Raw genomic sequence first — 21,911 nt, 5'->3', positions numbered from 1 at the left:
TTTTTTTTTATCGCAAGAACTCGACAAAATTTTAACTTTGACCAGTTATAACTCAGCGAGTTTATGAATTTATATGAATAAGTTTCAATGGTATGTCAAATTTATCAGATTTTATGTCAAAATTTTGTAAAATTTTTGCGATTAAAAAATGTTTTTTTCACGCCTGGCAGCGATCCGCGAAAATTTGTTTGAATTTTGAAATGTTCGTGGATGTATTTATTTTGTGCGTAGTAGGTGCCCCATTTGGAATTTAGTTGATATTTTTAAGAACCACCCTAATGTATATAACTACTACTTTTGCTAGTTGCCAACTCATTTGTAGTTGTACATACATAAGTGTAGTTATATTTGAGTGTAACTATATGTCTATATGAGCCTACATATGTATGTATGTGCATTTAGTTGATTGCATGATTATAAATTGTTGGTGAAAAATGGCAGTATCAACGGCAAAAATTAAATATCGCATGCCAACTAGATATTTCGACTGGCAGATGGTTCAATGCACTTACAGAAAGGTTGATAAATGTATGTGTACATACATATGTACATATACATATGTAAATGTAAAAACATGCACGAAGACCCCGCAGGAAATCCAGTGGAGTAGTTTGTGGTGTTTACTACTTAATACTCGGTGAGACCCGAGTTCAATTGCTGGTCCAATCACATCTAGAAATTATAAGAAAACGATTTTTCTTCCAGCAGAGTCGCCTCTCGACAGGCAATTGCAAACCTCTGAGTACATTTTTGCTTTGAAAAAAGTTCTCATAAAAAACATCAGCCGTACGGAGGCGACGTAAAACCGTTGGTCGCTCCGTTTGTGTGATAACAGCAAGACGATACGACTAATTTCAGGAGAAGCTGAGCCAAAATTTAGCAATACATACTTGGAGTTCATATATGGAACTGAGGTGCTATTACTATTTCTTTTTAGGCAAAAATTTTGTGTCTAATGCATGTATTCACAGTTTTTCTATGCACAAAAGTATATAAATTGTATTTACTTTTTCCCAGAATAGGGCTGCCAACTATCCTTAGCTGTGACGTGCTATTCGTGATAAAAACTACCAAACAAGGTACCATTCCTTCCGATAGAAGAATTTAGCAATTAGCATTTAGCAATTGAATGAGAACCTCGTTTCTAAATCAGAAGTGCAACACCAAGAAAAATTGTTGCATAAATCTCAGGAACTTACAAATTATAATGCACGCGATGGATTTGAAAAAAATGTTTTGAAATATTATTATTTTTCCTGTCAAGAGTAGGAAGGTTAATAAGTTTTAAACGACTCGTATAAAGCGGAAGATTATATTGGGGATCCCAACGAAACTTCTTAAAACAAAAGTAGGAATTGTTTTTTGCATTGATTTTGGTTTTATTGAATAAGTTTTCTTTTTACATGTTATTTGATCACTGCAGACAGCTTTATAGCACTTGTCTCAGAACTTGCTTTTGCCTAATGATTTCCCAACAGGGTATGTAGACACCGGCTGCGTTTGTCGCGTGTGCATGCCTATATGTATGTAGGTAGGTATGATGCTACTACTAGCATATATCAACAAAAAGTATATATGTTTATGTACATTAGACCGCGCAAAAAATAAATAAAAAATCCTGCAATGTGATCGACATAAGACTCAAATTTTAGAATTTTGTATATGGTCCTCCATGAATATCTCCTCTCTAGGACAATTCTAAGAGGTCCCGCGTGGATTCTTTATTTTTTACATAGGAATTACACGTAAGAAAATAATTTCTTTCCTTTTGGGGTCAATATAATTTTATAGTATCAATGAAAATGCCCGAAACTCGAAGAACACATTGATTAGATGCCATTTGAGTAGTGCGCATGCACAGATCTCTAACGGTTTTGAAATTGTAGAAATTATCGATGGTCAAATTTTAAAAATTTAAGAGAAATATGCGTATTTTTTTTAATTTACCCCATAAAAAATCCCAACAAGCCTAGTCTGACAATAGATTATTATACACCATTGTAAAGGCCTATATATCCTCTTCTCATATCATATTCGATCTTTAAAATCGAATCAAAAATAGTCATTCAAAAACTCATAAATCTACAAAATCCTATTTTCTGACCTACAAATAAATCGACAGGTCGCGACCTCTAAATAACCTTTAAAAAATCTATAGAAATAGGCAACAATATTTCTCATAAAAACGAAAAAAATTAGGGAGTAAAGGGTTGAATTTTTCAAAAAAAAAGAAGCATTTTCGATGGGCACCCCCCTAATGTATATACATACATTGATTGAAATATTCGCCCGCATGTTTTATATGCAAAACAGTCATTTAAACTGGCTACCTTAGTGTAAACAACAGTTTAGCCTCACCTTTGCTATCTATGCCAACTTTGCTATCTATTACTGCAAGTATGTCTGTGCAATATGTACTAATGAATGCATGTAATAGCCATCTAGACACTGCCACTTTATCGCCTTACTCCACTTTGCTATTTTCACTACACTTCATTTGATTACTTGCATACCAAAATATTGCTTCATTTCGTATATTTTCATGTTACACTGTTTTTTTTTTTAATTTTCTTTCATTTGAAATTTGCAAAAGGCAAAAGCAATATGCAACGAAAAATTAATTAAATAAAAATACTAAAGAAATATTGAGGAAAATCTATTTGTTTGAAACAACATGCAGGGGACATATGTATGTATGTGTCTACATGGATGAAGAGCGCGCCAGCGCATTTGTTGCGAGCATGCTCTCCCATATTCCTATTATAAATATAAACAACACAACGAAATTTGTACATCAAAAACTATTTGCAAAAATATAGGAAAGTTTCTTATAGGCAGAGTCGATTCGCCAAAAACAAAAAAAAAACAACAAACAAAAAAAAAACAACACACGTACAATGGTAAGCCTAAGTAAGAGTAAGACGCCACCGTCTTCAAATACTCGTATTGACAGCAATTGCTTTAGTTGGGGAACGTAGCTGTTTCTAATTCCCAATTTTGATATTGTGGGATATTTCATTAAAGCTCGTAGGCTCAGCTAACTACTACTAATAGACGAACTTTTTTCTAGGTCAGAAATGAAAAAGATGAGACCGATAGGGATGCAAACGATGCATTGATGTTTTTTAAATATCGTTAATATCGGCCCCAAAGTCGACTTTTGCCATCGATATCTGTTTCAGCGATGTTTTAAATATCGAGTTTAGTCAGACTTTTTATCCAACTTAACTAGTTCTTCAAATTTTTTTAATTGATCATAAGTTCTAATATTATTCATTATTTTTAGTAAAGTATTGACATTGTCATATTGATTATAAAGTCTATTTTGGAAACTAAAATTTTTTAACCGGTAAAAAAGTTCTCATTTCCGTTTTTGCTAGTAAACAAATTTCATTTTTCGTTTACAAACTGTTCGATAACATTCAGAATAGACCTGTAAGCGGGCTCCTAGAATTTTAACCCAATCAAGTAGTTTAGCTATAAACACCAACGATCTTACGATGGTATGCACTTTTATTCTTGTTTTATAGGACGGCTTATTAAATATAGGGGAGTGCGTTAGTATGTGTGTTTTTCTTCTAACTGAATAACAGAATACTGCTTTGGTTGGAATTGCAAAATATTAAGTTTTCCTTTAAATTTAACAAGAACCTTACAAATTGTAAAACACCGAAAATTATCGATATATCTATGCTTTTCTGCCGATATATATTAGCATCGATACTTATTTCTCCGATGTATCTATATTGCTCGCCATGCATCCCTAGAGACCCAAAACAAATTTTTGCTTATATTTCGGAAACCGAATGTGCATCTCAACTAATTTTGGTCGCCCTAAAAACACCTAAATAGCACCTAATTCTTGAATTATATTTGCCAGTGTTCGACGAAATTTTGGTAGGTAGGTCAGCTAGCGTAACGTCTTAAGATCCCCATATTGTCCTGTGTAGGCGGTCACGGTTATAATATTTGAATGTAATGGTGTAATATTTGAACTTATCCTTACATGTGCCATCACTATTGACCTCGCTTCCTAGCTGCATCGGTTTAGGACCCTTTTCAGACACGTTAAGGGCCAATTTCACAGTGCGTAGTTAACTCAGATACGACAGTTAACTAGAGATTTTCAGTACAAAATTCTGTAGTTAACTCCCGATTCTGAGTTAACTACGCATTGTGAAATTGGCCATAAGTCTTGGTTTCAAGTCTGCTCGGTCGTAGGCGAAGAGAGGGGAAGAGTACCTACATTCGTCTCACCTCTTTCGCCTACGAACAAGCAGACTTGAAATCAAGACTTGACGTGTCTGAAAGGGGTCTAATTTATGCAACAAAAAAAAAATAGAATTGGGATCAGTGTTCGATGAACGGCATGCATTTAGTCTAAGTACTGTTTTCTGATGTTCCAATTATGCTGCGATGAAAACTATTTAAGCCTAGAGTTCACTCACATTTTTTTGCTTTTCAAACTTTTAAACAATTATATAGAAATATAAAAATGTCTGATCTGGCAACGCAGTCAAATAGCCAAATAAATACCAGCAATTGCAGCGCATGCGCCCAACGAAAGAAATACATTTCAATAAGTGCTGAGTGGAGCAATTTAACTAAATGTAGAGAACGCCAAAAGGAGTGAATAATCAAAAACGATTTGGGGGCAGCTGAGTATCGCAGCCTGCGAGAGCCAAATACTGGTACGAGTCACGCGAGAGACACGTGAGTTGTCTAACAAACGGTAGTGTTATAAACATACTTACTTATTGTTGCTTTTTCAACTGCTAGTTGTTGTTGTTGAGGCAACGATTATTGGCGTTAGAAAACTAAACACCACTGGGTACTCGCTTTCGAATGGGAGCAGCAAAGAAAAGTGAAAAAGGATAAAAAAGTATCGTAATTGAGAAATGGAAAAATGCTGTGGATAATGTTTGGCAAACAGAAATGAGGACAACAACAAACAAGTTGTACAGATGTTTGTACATAAATGTACATCCCATAGATTGTGCTACTTTGCAAATTGTTGTTGAATGGTTAAAATTGTTGTTGATAATCTAGATTTTGATTGCTGCGGCAGCCTTAGAAATTGTATTGATGTCAAGGAATTTCACGCTCGCAACTTCCTGTTCTATGTACACCAAAAACATATGTACATACATACATACCATACATTTACTATTTATACACCTTTCACTACTCTTTTTATTTTTTACTTTGTACTCACCTTGAATGCAATAGCCTGGCACTTTGTTACTTTTACATTTGATTTTAGAGATTTTTATGTTTTGTGGATGCCTGTATTCTCAGATTTAGCACTTTCAGTCATACAACAGTTGGAATTGGTGGATTTGTTTTGATTGCGGTTGTTATTGATTTTTCAAAAGTAAAATAAAAACAAGCTTTTCAAGTCGGAAGCTGTAGAATGCCACTATGCCACTTATTTCCACTTATGTAGAATTGAATTTTTGCATTTCTAGGGTGAACTATTTTTTTGGCTACAAAGGGTTTTTTGCATTAATTTGTTATTGTTTTATTACTCTGCTTCGCGTTTTTGTTTTATTCAAGTTTTGTATTTTGTTTTTGTTCTCTTAACGCTTGTTTGTAACAGCTGTGCAATCAAGTTATAAGATGACTTTTGTTTAGCGTCTATCAGATACTTGTATTAAGCAAGCGACTAGCTATAAATATTTAATTCAAGTTTCTCGTTATTTTATTATATTTTTTGTTGTTTTCTTGGAGTTGTTCCGAAAATTAAAATTGCCAGCGTAGAATTTTATTTATTATTCAACAACAAACAAGCTAATAAATTTCGAGAATATTTTTCAATTTAGCTCGTTCACGTTTCGTTGGTTGTTGTTGGCGGGCTAAACAAGTTGCTACGGACAACAAATTGCAAAAATTTTAATATTATTACAGGCAGTATTCAACTTGCCGCCATCTAAGCTAATCTAACCTTTACGACGGATATTTAAGAGGCGAATGAGTCTTTCTTTATCTTTATTTGTTAGAACTTATTTACATAAGTTTTTATTTAGACAATAAATTTTATGAAGCTTCACTTTGTTTAATTCAATTTAATTTGATTTCTTAGTTTATTTTATTTTGATTTATTATATGTTTTTATTTAGTTTTACTTTATTTGATTTCTTTTTATTTAGTTTTATTTTTGCATTTGGTTTCACTTTTATTTATTTTTATTTCCTGTTCATTATTTTTAAATTTCGTTTCAGTTCGCACTTTTCAAAATTATTATTTTTTTCGTTTATTTGGTTTTGATTCTATTTTTTATTTTGCTTGTTCCCTTTTATTTTACTTGTTCTCTTTTATTTCACTTTTTATTTTTATGCTTTATCTTATTTTGTTTTCTTTTTATCTTATCTTGTTTTTATATACTATTTTGTTATATTATATTCTGTTTTATTCTTTTCCTATTTTCATATAATTTTTTCAATTATTTCATTGTGGGTTAGTTTAAATTAGTTCATTTTATTTTATTTTGTAAATTTAATTTTATTTTGTAAATTTTATTTTATTTTATTTTATTTTATTTTATTTTATTTTATTTTATTATATTCTATTTTATTTAATTTTGTTTTATTTTATTTTATTTTATTTTACTTTACTTTATTTTACTTTACTTTACTTTATTTTGTTTTATTTTATTTTATTTTATTTTGTTTTATTTCATTTCATTTCATTTTATTTTATTTTTATTTTTATTTTATTTTATTTTATTTTAATTTATTGAATTGTTTCTTTCTTTTAAATACATTTTGTTATATTTTATTGTAGTTTATTTTTTTCTGTTTTCATATAATATTTTTTGCTGAATTTATTTTATTTTAGTTTATATTCGTTAATTTTATTTTCTTTTATTTTATATCATTTCTTTATTTATTTTTTTATATTTTTTTTTGTTCTTTTATTTCATTTAAAAATATGTATGTATGTATTTTATTTATTTTTTAATCTTATTCTTGCGTTTTATTTTAATTTTATTTTGATTTAATTTTAATTTTACTAAATTTATTTGTATGCTTTCTTTTACTTTATCTTGATTATCATTTCTATTTTGATTTAATTTTTGTTTTTAATTCATTTTCAACCCACTTCAAAAAAGTAAGGAATATTTTATAAAGAAATCTAACTACTTATACGCCTAAAATTTTATTTAAATTTTGTTTTGATCTCTTTTTGTTTGTTTTAGTTCTTCATAAGTAAACCTTTTTTACTTTCTCTGTTTTATAATTTAAATTATATTGTTGTTTTTGTTACTTTTTCGCCTTCTAAATTAATTATTTATTTTTCCAACAACCTTTTCTGTTCAGTATGTTTCTTTTCTTTTTTAATTTTATGTTACTCATGTCCGATTTTAAAGATCAATTTAAAATTTATCAGAGTGTTAAAATTTAAACTAACACAAATTTAAATTTTAAATTTATTTATTTATTAAATTTATTATAAAATTTATTTTGTTTAAATTTTAACTATCTGATGAATTTTGAAATTGATTGTCAAACCGGGCATCAGTTAACATTTTTTTTTTTCAAAATCAGTCGACAGAAAAATTGTGTGCATTGAATCTTTTTTGTAATGTCCTTTGTTTAAAATAATCTTGCTCACCTCACCGTTTACACACTTCGAATTTCTATAAAAATATTTTTATTTATGTAGCTAACAAGTTACCTTTGTAGTTATTAAATACAAGAAAATCTCTTTTTGGCACAAAATTACGTTAAAATGTTACTAAAGGTTTATTTGCATTTACAAATTTTTATTTAAATCTGAATACGTAGTATTTATTTTTAAATATTTACAGCACAATTAAGCTTTTTTCAACATTCAAAATTCTTCCACACAAAGTATATACATATGTATGTATGTTTTTACACCCGCAATTAAATTTCCGCAATTTTACAATCTATTCGCTGCTTTAAATAGTCCGTTATTTTCACCTTCAACACACTTCACCTTGCTGTTCACTCTGCGCCCAATATTTCGTTAAGGTAAATGAATTTTGTTATATTTTCGAAATGGTTTTTGTTATTTTATTTTTACAAATTCTAATGCGCTATGTGCCACACACAAATAATTATATTTACTCGCGCGCGCACATCCAATTAGAATTACAATAAAAAGCACAATAAATTAACAAATACACAATACAAATGTTAAAATTTGTATGTAAATTTAATAGTCCGCGACCACGCTATGCGACTGATTATCCACCAACTCGCTGTAGATACGAAAAGCAACTGATTGTAGACGACTGGTGCCTGGCTCGTCGCTGCCTCAGTGCCTTGCTAACTGAATAACTGGCTGCATGGCTGCCTATGCACTCTCCACGACTCAGAAAAAACAGCACTCTACTGGTGAATGGGTCTGCGTCGTTCGAGTAACCGCAATGAGCGCTGCGCTAGCGTCGACGCAACTGAGCCATGCCGCCTGGACCCCCTGAAAATTTTTGGGGTGAAGAAAATTACATAGAGCTTTGATTGACTTATGAGGAATGGGATCAGTGATGCCAGATTGTGGGTAATTTCCCTATTTAAGGGTTATTTTGCAAAAAAATTATAAAAAAAGAGAAAAAAGGGACCTTTAAAAAATCTATAAAATTAAGCAATAATATTTCTCATAAAAATGAAGAAATTAGGGGGCAAGGTCTTGAAATTTCCAAAAAAAAAATAATCTTCGATGGGCACCCTAATATGTATGTTATATTATATATGAATGTAACTTTTTACTACTGAAATATACGTTTAAATTCTTTGAGAATTTTGTGGAATAAATTTTTATGATGTGGGTAAAAGAAGGGATTTTTTCCCGATTTTCGTGGGTAATTTAGCAGAGAACGTCTGGCATCACTGGATGGAATAACCAAAGCAGCGCTCTTCGCTGTCGCTGTTTAAAGCTCTGCCGCATTCGCCGGTGTTTACGTACATACGTACATACATATGTATATACATTAGGGTGATCCTCAAAAATCAAATTAACAATTTGTTCAGTCTCACCCCTTCAATCGGTAACAATGTCACAGATATGACATAAAAATGTTGGTCCCGATTGGAGACGGTTAAGACGTGTCGCACAGGGGCCAAATCTGAGCAGGGGGAATCTGAATCCTCCATAGAAACTCAAAAAATTAAAATAAATTTTTTTGCCAACTCATACCCAAAATCGATACTACCGTAGTCGAAGATATCGCATATAAATTTTGGTCCCGATTGAACCATGGAAACTCAAAAAACTAAAAATATTTTTTTCATTTCTAACCAACTCAAATCGGGGCCAAAATTTATATGTGATATCTTCGACTATATTGGCATCGACGTAGGGGTTGAGGCTTAGGAAATCTGATGAAAAAATTTGCTGCCTACATTTAATGGCCACCCTAATATACATATGTATACAGTACGTACACCTAGTTGGCGTGTTGTTGAGTCTTCCCGTCGTGGTGGCCCAATTGTTATGCTGCTCTTGTTGTTGGTGAATTGTTGTTGCTTGTGCATTTGGGGTGCAGTCTATGCACTGTGAATCGTTTTGTGGTGAAAATTGAGAAAATAAAATTTTGAGTCAACTAATTTTACTAAATGTATAAATTGATAAAATACAATACATTTATTGTTCTATATTCGGAGAATAATAAATGAATTTTTTCTGAACTCGTAAGTATATATATGTAGATATGTATATGTATATCTCGTAAAGATTCGATAAAAACTCGAAATTCTCTGAAAGCCACGAATAATATTTGCTTTTAACTTTTTCAAAAAGAGCAACTGTGCATTATATTTGAAATTTAAACTTTAAATGCACCGTTAAATTTGTGGTAAAATCATACAATATCGAAAAAAAGTAAAAACAAGTAAAATTACCCCGAAAAACTTTGCGAAAATCACGAAATGTTTCAAATAAACCACGAAACGTCATGCTCAAATTTGTATAGGTCCTGAAAATTTGCACGTAAAAGTCATTACATTAACATTATTTATTTGACAAAACAACCTTAATTTTGAACGTACAGTTGAATCTGAAAATTTCCAAAAATACTGAAAAGTGCCAAATAAACACGAATGATCAGGGAAATCGCAAAATGTTTAGAAAATCCAGAAACGTACAGAAAAGCTTTGGAAAATTCCCGAAAGGTACCTACTAAATTACGAAAATTCAGGAAATTTTCCCAAGGATACCGAAAAAAAATTCCAGAAAATCTTGAAAAATTTCGAAAATCTCCGAAAAATCGAAAACAAATTTTGCTTTAATTTTTAGGCTTTCAGAAAAAAAGAAAAATAGCTTAATATTTCAAAAAGTTAAAAAAAAAATATTAAAAAAGTTAAAAGAAAATAAAATTTGAGAAAATCTGGAAAATCTAAAACAAATTTTGCTTTTGCTTTTTCGGCGTTCAGAAAAAATCACTAAGTAAATTGGGAGAAGTCGCGAACAATTTTAAAATATCCTTAAAACAAATGCCGCACAAATTTCGAAACACCTGAAAAATCACAAGTGAAGTAATTTTTTATCAAAGTTCAAAAACTAAAAAGTAAAAATTACGTTTTATATTCCGAAAATGAATATCCGACAAAATTTTGCTTTTTATGTTTGCCTAAAATTATAAAAGCCAGACAATGTCGGATTTTCTTGCTCGAAATATTAAATAATATTAGGTCACAATTTCGAATGTCAGTTTTTTCTGGCTATACTTTGCGCTACTATCGCCAATGATGGATGCGATAAGTGTTGAATTGTAGCAGAAAACTGAGCCAACACCAGCGTTGAGGTGACCTCCTGTGACTTCATGAGCACGTAGTGATGCCTTACCAGCAACGTATACTGCACCCGGCCATCCCTACCACTTTCCTACCTTCTAGCTTACTTCTAGGGTAGGGGAAGATTATAAAGCCCCGCTTTAGCATTGTCTCGCACTCCTTTGTACCCTTTGAAGTTGTTTAAGCGCTGTTGTCTTACTAAGTGTAGGCCACCATACTAGGGCTCCGTAGAGCAGAATCGGATGAACAATGGCAGTGTAACTAGCAATAGTGAACTATCCGCGGTGAGAAGCCCCAAGGTACGTCGATCGCCTTTTTACATGTGAAGAGCGCTGTGGTAGCTTTCTTGGTGCATTTTGGCATCCTAAAGCAGTTTGCTTTCAAGAATTATTCAAAGATACTTTGCAGTACAATCAAGCTTGAGCCATCGAGTTTAGGGCGGGTAAGGGCCGGTACTTTGTACCGTCTGGTAAAAAAGACAAGCTAGTTTCAGCTGAGTTAACCTGAAGACCGCAGTTTTTGGTCCAGGTAACGAGTGAAGCAAGAGCGGCTTCCATAAGATGGCATAGAGTTCGGGGAAATTTACCTTGTACGATAACCGGAACTTCATCGGCGTATGACAGGATTTTCATCTTGACTAGCCTGTCGAAGGTGGGTGTCAGTGACAGAATAGTGGATTTATTGATCACAACTATCCAGAGTGTGAAGTATTGAGCTGTTTACGGATTTTGTACAATTCTTTAACGTATCAAGTTAAAGGTGCGCTGTTTTCAAAATTCTTTCATAGTGTGTAATAACTCATGGATAACCAAATGACGCTTTTCTCGATAGTTTATTTGTATCTGAGCAGATCAAAGGTTTCCTAAATGATTTTATTTCCTTCTGAAACTAAAAATTTTGCAATAGAATTTTTATACCCCATTACAAATATTTACGTGGGAATATTAAAAAATTTTCTGTTCCACTCTGGTGAATTACCACAACTTAAATCTATAAATTGAATCTCTTGCATAACATTTAAGCCCAATTTAAAATGCTTAAAACCTATTGTAGGATGAAATATATGCACGAGTACCAATCATATTACTGGTATGAATTTAAACCATTGTCCCACATTGACATCACTGCTGTTTTCATGGAACGTTTAAGCTGTCACATTGTTCACTCTTTTTTCACCGTAAGAGAATGCCTTTGTCCCTATCATTACACGCACTGTTTACCACTTTGACAACACAACAGTTCGAGCTGTTGCGGGGCTATGGATTTTGTGGTGGTAAATATGCACTTAGGTGTGAAATACAGTGGGTGGATTCGGATATACATATACATACATACAATACACATACATCTCGGCCAACATCATCGTCAACACCGCCTCGACATCATCGCTATTACAATTACTGTTGCACTCCATTTCAACAATGCTATCAATTCTGTAATTCCATAAATATTGAGCTGTTGTACAGTCTGATTGAATGCAAAAATACGCGAAGAAAAAAAATGTAATACAAGATATCAGTTGCATTCAATTTTAAATATTAACAACGTTACACGTAAGTGCATTACTATAAAAATGTGAGTAAATTGATAAAGACTCATTGCGAAAATTCTGCTTAAATTTCAATCACAAAAAGGTGCGCACTTATTTTCTATATACGACTACATATATAATCGTATAACTTTTTAAGATAAATTTATAAACAAATAGAAACATACTTAAGTATCATCGAAAATATTTCGAAATGGCGTAATAGCGCATTCACATAACATACATATGTAGGTACTCGTGGATACGATCTTCAAAAGTGACACAACTAAAAATTTGGCATTTTTTAAATTATGCACGGCAAATGCACACAGTGCTTTTATTTGCCTTTCAGCAAAAGCTGGAGCAAATTTGTATTATAATTTGTTGAAAAAATCAAGATAATTAGCTTGTGCTAAGAAATAGTTATTTGCATGTTCTTACGAACGTGTGATTTTGAGTTGTGTCACCTTTAAAGGTCGAGTGCGATATGTACTTACTTGCAGTACTTTAGAATCTCTAGTTAAGTATACATACTTGGATTGAGTGATAGATAATGATTAAAGTTTGATTTCCTGCATTTATATGAATGCATAAAGGGGGTTCCGTAATGCCACGTCCTCCGTTCGAAATTTCTTATTTAACTACTCTGCATGACACACTCCACTGACTCACGTTAATTAAAATTGAGCATTTTCCAGTAGTTTATGGGTGTGGTCCACGAAAAACTTGCTCGCGAGCTGGAGTGGTAGTAGCGTAAAAATAAATAAAAGTTAACAAATCGAAGGTGTTTTGTGTAAAATTCTGAGAATATTTCTTCGGCAGAGCCAACAGTAACAATACTTACTTACATATGTACATAAATATCGTCCACTAAAAGCGCCAATCTATTATTATTACAAAAAAATATGTTATTAACATTATTACATATATCAAAAATCAATAGCAGCGAATGCGAACATAAGTGTTGTGCGCGTCGAAATTCCAGGAAATCAACGCAGAGATGGTGGCTGGAGTGAATTAAAATTCGTTTGAGATTTTCCGCTGAGCTGGAAGAACTTCAAGAAGTGTGCTAGCTCTTTTGTTCTATGGCGTGGCCATCTCTGATTAAGAGCATCTCCATAATATCTGCTGCATCGAAAGGTGTTGCGGGTACACAAGCTATCGTCCTGAGTATTTATAGAATATATCAGACTTTAACTTTAACTTTTTGAGTAAACCTGGACTATTTTATTTAACGCAGTCTTGCACAGCTCCACTGATCTAGGATCCCAACTTTTAAAACCTTAGTACACGCCAGCTTCTATATATACATATAATTCGGGCGATATGGATTGTTCAGCTTCACTTGTAACATTACTTTTGCAAATGCGGGTTGTACACATACATATCTATGGATACCTACATAGGCTGCTTGCCTGCTTCATTCTTTTCATCTACGATGCCCTAGACCTACCGATCTTTTGACATCACAGCAAAAGCTTCGGTGCGGACTGCTGGGTCAAGAGCTTTAATACTACTGGAGGGTACAGAATGATCGGTGTTTGGGCTGCTAACCTCCCGGTGCCTTCTCTTTATGTTTCAGAAACTAACCGTTGAACTTTTCTTACCAGAGGGATCTCGGTGTTGTGGTAGATTTAAATTCGGTGGTGGAACTTGCTTCTGTCGGTCTTTCATTAGAAAAATTTTTGTTTTATATATCCATAATAGAGTCCGCGAGTAGGGAGAAAAAGGGAATTGTGTGCCAATGAGGCAAGCCCGAAGTTCGCAGCCGAAGCGTTCCTTTCGCGGTAAAACTTTATAGAGGACCCTAGCCTATCTGATCCTCGGTACTGGTCGCATGAAACCTCCATGCAGCCATTAAAGCAGAAATGAAAAGAGCTTGGGCAGTGTTTTTCGGTTAGATTGTATTTAAGGTAATTTAGATTTAAAAAAATTAGTATCCTTCATTCGAATACCGAAATACTAAGAACTTAACGATTGATTCTACAAGTTCTTGGACAAAAGTTCAATGATGCTACTGAAATTTTAATAAATCTTATTTAGGTCAATAGAAAAATTAAGAGGGTGCACATATCGTATTTCGAAAAAAAGCTAATTTGAGCCATTTATTTGTTTGATATTTGTTATGCAAAGTAAAAAAGGGGAATCACAAGAAATTTACTTAAAAACAGCTAATATTTTCAAGTACCCAAAAAAGGGGGTTGCCAGCTATCTACAAAATGTTCGGTTATTTAAATATGGAAGTTCGATAAAACATTCGTAGTGAAAGGTAGCGGTAACGCTTAAACACAGCAGAAATTTTGAAAAAGGTTGCCACTTAAACCAAAAGTTAAAGTCATACAAATATGGCAGTTAAGAACTATTAAGAATTTCGAGGCAATTTTTAATGGGGTTGCCACCTATCTAAAGAATTTTTTACATTTAAATATTACTGCTCAATAAAATATTTCAATATTGGTATCGGACAAAAGACTCTGAAGTAAGGTTAAAGACAGTATAATTCTTGAATGGGTTTGCTACCTATCTAAAAAATTTAGGTCATTTAAATGTGAAAGTTAAATAACATATTACATTGTTGGTGTAAAACAAAAAGTTGAGGTTGCCACCTATCTAAGAAATGAACGCCTTTTTAATACAAAAGCTAAGAAGGTACTGCAAAAAGCTCAAAAACGGGAAAATTTTGGAAAAGGGTTGACACATAGAAGTTAAATAAAATATGTACCACAATATTATCGTCAAACGAAAGGCACTGCAGTAAGCTTAAACAAGTGAACATTTTTAATGGGGTTGCCACCCGATTGTGGGTCATTTAAATATTGGTGTCTATCGAAAGGGAATGAGCTTGAGCAGAGAAGAATTTTTGAATAGAATTGCCAACAATTAAAAAAATTTAAAAGTTAAACTATGGAATTATGGAAAATATTATTATTTCTAACACATAGTCAGTTTCACGGAAGCAATTTAAGGGAAAAATTATTTTTTTATTTGAATGTAAAGGCCAGTAGGTAGCTCTCAAAAAAAGCAAAAACTCCATATAAAATGACGCACAAGAAATGGCTAAGAAATTTTCTTGTGTAAAATTTTTTAGAGGCAGTACGCAATTCTTAAGAAATTTGCTATGCTTACTACTACGCTTTTCTAAAGTTTTTTGTGAAAAAAGAGCACAAGGCAACCCACGCTTGCAACCGAAATATATGCCCGTTCCATTTCTTCTTGAGGAAAGAGCGAGGCAACAGGCTGGTAAAGTATCAGTTGTCTAAATTCCTTCGACACGCAGACGAAATAATGGCAATTTTTTTCTTGACAATTTTCTTGAGAGCTGCATACCAGCCTTAATAGGGAAACAGAAAAAATAAAAATTTTTCACTTAAATTACTTTCATGAAAGCCGAAGTAAATGAGTTTTTTAATATTTGATTTAGAACACTGAAAATTTGGACTTGACATCAAAATATATTGAGCTAACGCTCTTAGCAGGCTGTGTGTACCCCCTAAAAATTACGTCGATTTAAGCAGCTAATTGCAAATTGTCATAAATAACCTCACTATCTTCTTCTTCTTGTTTGGCGCTGTAACCGCCTAAGCAAAACCTCACATGTTCCATAAAAAAGCGACAAGGTCCCTGCTTGCTTAGAACTTTTGTATGAACTCGTAATGCTTATCTCAACAATGTAAACAACAGCAAATTAAAAAACAAATAACAAAAAAAGAATCTTAAAAAATAACCTTTGTAACTCACTGCATTGACAGTTAATGACTTTACTTTATCAACGCTGTCACATAGTAGCTTCATTACTACAAAACGCATGACAAAGTGACACAATGAGCAAAGTTAAGTAAAAGTATGATAAAAACAGTGAAAATCAATAACTAATTTTCTTTGCCTATTTGCTTCATTTGTTTATTTGCTATGCACAGCAGCGACCTCGACCCACTGCAATGTGTGTACAAAAACTATTGAGCACACCGCCAGCATACCATCCCACCCTCTTTTTATCATCAACAAATATTGGCTAATGCAGCGGCATTTTTTTTGTTACCTGCAGCTGTTGTTCTCAATTTAAGCTTCGATTTCATTTTTATCAAGAAAATTTGATATCACCTTTGTTTCGAAATGCATACGATTGGCTTTGAGCTGCCTCAAGCTGTGATATGCATATTTACATACGGTATGTAGCATACCTACTTACATATGCTGCATTTCACTTGCAGTACAACAATGTTGCAACGCCTTGCACCAACACCACAGCATATCGTTATCTACATACCTGGCTGCATGCAATTGCCTGTCTATCAGCTGATAATATTACTTAGTTGACTTACTAACTGACTGACTGACTGACTGACTGGTTGACTGACTGCCTTACAAATCTAACTGACTCATACACGCTCTTTCAATTACTTCTGCTCGCCGACTTAAGTATTTATGTATGTCAGCATGTGTGTGTGTGTATGACTTTGTCACGCGTCGCCGCCTGCCGCTGTGCTATCTTTATCTGCTTGTGCGCGATTGCGTGCCTGTCGGGTGCATCTTCAGCAAATAACAACTACCTATAAAAAAGAAACGACAACTTGCAACTAATTGCGTTACACTTTTATCAAGTCTTGTCAATTTTTCAACAACAATTTGTTGTTGTTGTTTGCTGTGCTTGTTGTTGTTGTTTGCTGCTGAAAAATTCAATTTAACGTACACAAAGCGTTTTGATTTTATTGTATGCACTTAAAGATAATTTATTGCTCTTTGCACTCAATAGTACCTTTGGTAGTACTATTGAAAATAGTAAATAAGTAAGTCAAGTATAGATGTCGATAAAAAAACAACATGCATACATATATGTACATATATTTATAGGCGTGTGTATGTGTGTATGTTTGTACTGTATGAGCGCATATCAATTTTTATTGCGCTATAATTAGCTGCAGCAGTTTTTCCCTTGTCCATCAATTAAGGCGCTAATGCATTTACTAGAACTAAAAACTAATAAACGAGAATATACATTTGTATGTATGCAGATCTAAAATAACTTAAATGACGCATGCTTTTCAATGAATTTTTGTAGATGCCTAACGTAGTCCTAATGGATATTTTAGGTTTTTTTTTTGGGTACTTATTACTTATTTTTGAACGAAATATTGGAATTTTTCAGTTTTTACAAGATTTATTATCCCACCAAAAAATTTTTGTTGCCTTCAATAAGAAACCGTGTTGCTCCCGGAAGCAAATCTATTACCGGTAATATCGCTATCGTATCGATTTCTTAATGCCAGTCGCCCTAAAACGTCTGCCTAAGACAACTCGCCTGGACGAGTCGTTTTCTTATTATGTACCTAAATGAGTCGTTTTCTTATCGTTTCAGGCGATATTTGGAATAAATTTATTCTTTTTAATACTTCATTTATTTTTTTTTTATACAAAATTGGAACTTGGAAACGGAATTAATTATTTCTTTCGCTCTGGGGCTTCCTAATTTTTCAGTCCTGTCTTTGGTATAAATTAGACGCTTTGGGAAAATACTGTTGACGAAAAATTTATGAGTTTGAGAATTTTTTATAATTTAATTATTCCAAAATTGACATGAATGAAATGACGTTGCCGATTTGTTACCACGGCAATAAATCGGTGAGTCACCAATTTGTTGCCATTAACGATTGTTGCCTATTTTTACAACGCTTTTATCAACTTGCAATGTTGTGTGTCCAGAAACTTTCAATGTTGTGGATCCAGAAACTTTCAATGTTGTGTGTCCGACACCATAAAACCTTTGCTTTGAAAAGTTCCTATAAAAAAGCATAGTGCATAGGGCGACATCTGTAGTGAATAGGGCGAGGTAGATGACATCTAGATGTCGCCCTATGTACTACGTTTGCTACAGCGGAAATAGACGACACGCCATTTCTTTAAATAAAATTAATTGGTGCTCGTTTGTATGTACATACATATGTAAATGTATGTGTGTGCACCTTGCTATTAATATCGTTGAATTATTTTAATATCTATTGCAAAATTTTATTCAGACAGGACTAAAAAGTAGAAAATAAATAATATAAAAAAAAACTTTTTAACATACAACGCTTTTATAAATGGACTAAAAAGTAGAAAATAATATTTCTCAGTCCCATAGAATTTGTTTTGATAACTTTTGATTTTGAAATTTTAGCAAAAGTCATTATAAACAATCTATGAAATTGAAAATGAAAAGCGTGGGGCGCATGTAATACACTTGAATTGATATGAAAAGTAATATATGAATGTATGTATGTGGGTATATGAATAACGACCGCTTAAAATCGATTTCAAAGTTCTACTTTCGCTGTAGAAATTTTAGGTCTACGTTATGTAGTTTGACTATTGTCAATTAAATCGAATGCTTTGTATTGCATGCGCTCCACGTTTTTCTTTTTCAATTTCATAGATTGTTTATAATGACTTTTGCTAAAATTTCAAAATCAAAAGTTATCAAAACAAATTCTATGGGACTGAGAAATATTATTTTCTACTTTTTAGTCCATTTATAAAAGCGTTGTATATTAAAAAGTTTTTTTTTATATTATTTATTTTTCATGTTATGCATGGCAGGATGTTTCACCTACATACACACAGATCTAGCAATCGATTCTTAACGAAATTCCCGTTGAGCTAGAGCCTTGAAACTTGAAACTTAGCTCAGAGTTCGATGATAAGGAAGATGAATTAATCCGCCAGGTGGCTCAGGTGGCGAGGTGTTTGAAACCCCCCGTTCTATGGTCCGATATGGTTCATATTTGGAATGCATATTACTTACATGAAAAGCAATAACTCCACAAATATTTTGCCCGTTAGGCGGCGCAAGGCTCGAGATATTTGGAAAATCCGTATTCGTGTTTTATATTTAGAACATATCGCACACGCAGAATTAAATTTATTATAAATATATGGTTCATACTACAACAAAACGCATAAAAATATAGTTTCTAAACTTTGTGCAAAACTCAGGAAAATTCAATAAGTTTTCAACTTTTTAATCAGGTTGCCTAAACTTTTTTCAGTATGCTTTATAGTAGCGCATTAAAGTTTAGTATAAAAAATATATAAATCGCGTTGATACAAAGTATTTTCGAAATTTTTTTTTCATATGCAAGAAAATGCATTAGAAAAATTACCAAAATCAACGATAAATCCTAACTACTTCAAATTTGAACTTTATTGTTTGAAAATTTAATGTGCTACAAAACCGCAATACAAAAAAAAAATCGGATGAAAAAATTGCAAATTTGCATGGAATTTTTCAGTTTTGAGTGATAGCCGGAACAAAATATTTTGCAGCAGTCTAATGTAGACAAATAAATCCCTCTTCGTTGCTGAGCAAGTGCTGTTTTTTATTGGTTAAAATTTTTTTACTGCAATTTACTCGTAGTTCAATGGCTGTTGTCGTTAAATAGCATAAGGCAGCTGTAGTTTTTTGCATTTCAACACTCTACGGGCTACAACTGGCTTTGGCCAGTTATTTTTCTGGCTTATGCGAAAAAATTCGCGCATTTTAATGAATTATTTGAAAGCACTTTCATTTATTTATTCATTCACATTCATAAAATAAGTTTACCCTCAACAGCGTGGGTGGTAAATGTGTATAAATTCTCACATAAATGAGCGTTATCCTGGTACGAATACCGGGCAGTAATTCGTTGCCTTCATTTAAGTCGCAACTCACTTTAAATATGTACATCACTCACTAGTGGTATAGTTTTAACCAGTACAAATAAAATTAGGATAATGTCCGCATTAGCTTAACTGGTATTAACCAGCGTCTGAACATAATTGGCGTCATAATTAAAGATATTAATTAATTTCGCATGATCATTGGCTTGGTACAAGCATAAATACGATACCAGTATAAGCGTATAATGTGTCATATGAAAAGTATATATTTGGCAACACTAATACAATTGATGTGCGTTTGAAAGGTGACCTTTCAGGCTACATTTTTAGTGAAGACTGTTCTGTATTTCAATTGCAAATGTTACATTGACGAATTCAAGGCCTCGATTGGCGGCAAACAAGATTACGTTAAGTGTTTGGTGGGATTGAAAGGGATTGGTCCACTATGAACTGCTACAACGTGTCAAAACCATCATGACCCTGCAGGAAATGTATCTAACTATAAGCTAACTTTAAGTTGATTAGGAAGGAGCTAAAAGTCACTATTATCTGTATATTTTCTTTGACGAAAGCTAACTATAGTCAAGGATGGTTACCTCTGCATTTGATGTAACTAACTTGTAGTAACTAACTACTGTTGAACATAAAATATCAATAGGAAAGACAATTTTTATTTTTTTATTTTTATTTTTTTTTACTTTATTTTATTAAGGACCACTGAAAATCACTTAGCTAAGTCTTCCTGCTATAAACCGCCGAAGTTCTACAACGGTCGAATTATGAAGCTACCCGAAAAAAAGTTAAAGGTTATACATACATATATAATAATAGGCAATATGGCCTCGATTGAAATTTAATTTCAATGTAATTTTTTTATTTTTTATTTAAATTTGAAATTTAAAATGGCGAGCAAGTAAATGGGAAAGAGACATTTTAGCAAGTTTTGGCTATTTTTCTTTGTTTAAAATTCTATATATATTGTTTTTTGAGTATTCAGTTAAGTAGCCCATTAAATTTTACTGCAATAAAGTGCAATTTTTTGTTCATGCCTTTTATCCCATACAAAGTATGTTCGACCATTTTTTTGTATGGAGAGCAACACCTTCCACAAAAAAAATTGCCAAATATCAACGGTAAGTCCCACTTGCTTTAAATTTGCACCTTGTTCTACTAAAATTTAATGGATACAAAACTGCATACTCAGAATGTTTCTAAGAAATCTAGTCAAAAACTCAAAATTTTCATTAGGCTTTGACGAATTTTTCCAATTTTCGTCCAAAGTTTGATATTTTGACTTATATGGTTTTGTTAGACAACGAGCTACACTTTCAGAAAAAAATAGTAGGAATTAAATTAACGAAAAGGAAAGAGCCAAAGAATGCTAGATGTTTCTTACCTATTTATATTTGCGCCACTGTATGCATACTTGACTGGTTCAAAAAAAAAAGACTATCTTTTGTTTCTAAAGTCCCTGTGAAATATTGTTGGGTCAGTGAAAAAGAAGCCTTAATATTAAAAATTAGGGCTCAGTCATCCCGAATTTTTATTTTTCGTATATACTTTTGGAAGAATGAAGTTCTGGTAAAATCATACAAGACATTTCCTTACAACCTTAAGTTTTCTTCAAAAATGTACATATATCATTCATTCCGATACGTTTAATTTAAATAATTTTTTTCTGTTTATTTACATGGAAAATAGAAACTTGCGGAGAGCGTCTTCCAAATCTGAATATTAAGTAAGGGCTGCTCTTTTGACAGAAGTATTTTTCACTGCCCCCAAAATATTTCACAGATTTTGAAAAAACGAATTTTGAATTTTTTTAACGATATTAAAAATGTGTTTTTTGATAAATTTGTTTCGGTTTTTAATTTTTTTTTGCTGACGATATTGTGCTATTTTTTCCATAAAAAAAAAAAATCGTGCTATTTTTTCCATAAAAAAAAAATCGTTATATGAAGGAAAGTAGTCAACGCCGCCAGCAAAAAAAA

The 21,911-nt window shown here is 32.5% G+C and overlaps 1 protein-coding gene across 2 annotated transcripts in view; it reads right to left on the bottom strand.

Annotated features, from left to right (window-relative positions):
• LOC118744651 (protein goliath) overlaps window positions 1-8,371 on the bottom strand; it is a 110,901-nt gene extending 102,530 nt beyond the window's left edge. Inside the window, exons 1-2 of one of the 2 annotated variants that reach the window (XM_036477807.1) lie at window positions 7,947-8,371; window positions 5,216-5,867 (exon numbers count right to left, since the gene is read on the bottom strand). The gene's annotated coding sequence lies outside the window, so the exon portion shown is untranslated. The remainder of the gene's footprint in view (window positions 1-5,215; window positions 5,868-7,946) is intronic. The other variant, XM_036477808.1, reaches the window with a different exon arrangement.
• Window positions 8,372-21,911: the final 13,540 nt, after the last annotated feature.

This window comes from Rhagoletis pomonella, unplaced genomic scaffold, assembly GCF_013731165.1.
Source record: "Rhagoletis pomonella isolate Grant_MI unplaced genomic scaffold, Rhpom_1.0 Rhpom_scaffold_00008, whole genome shotgun sequence".
NCBI classification, from domain to species: Eukaryota; Metazoa; Arthropoda; class Insecta; order Diptera; family Tephritidae; genus Rhagoletis; species Rhagoletis pomonella.
This window is presented reverse-complemented; position numbering and strand designations above follow the sequence as displayed.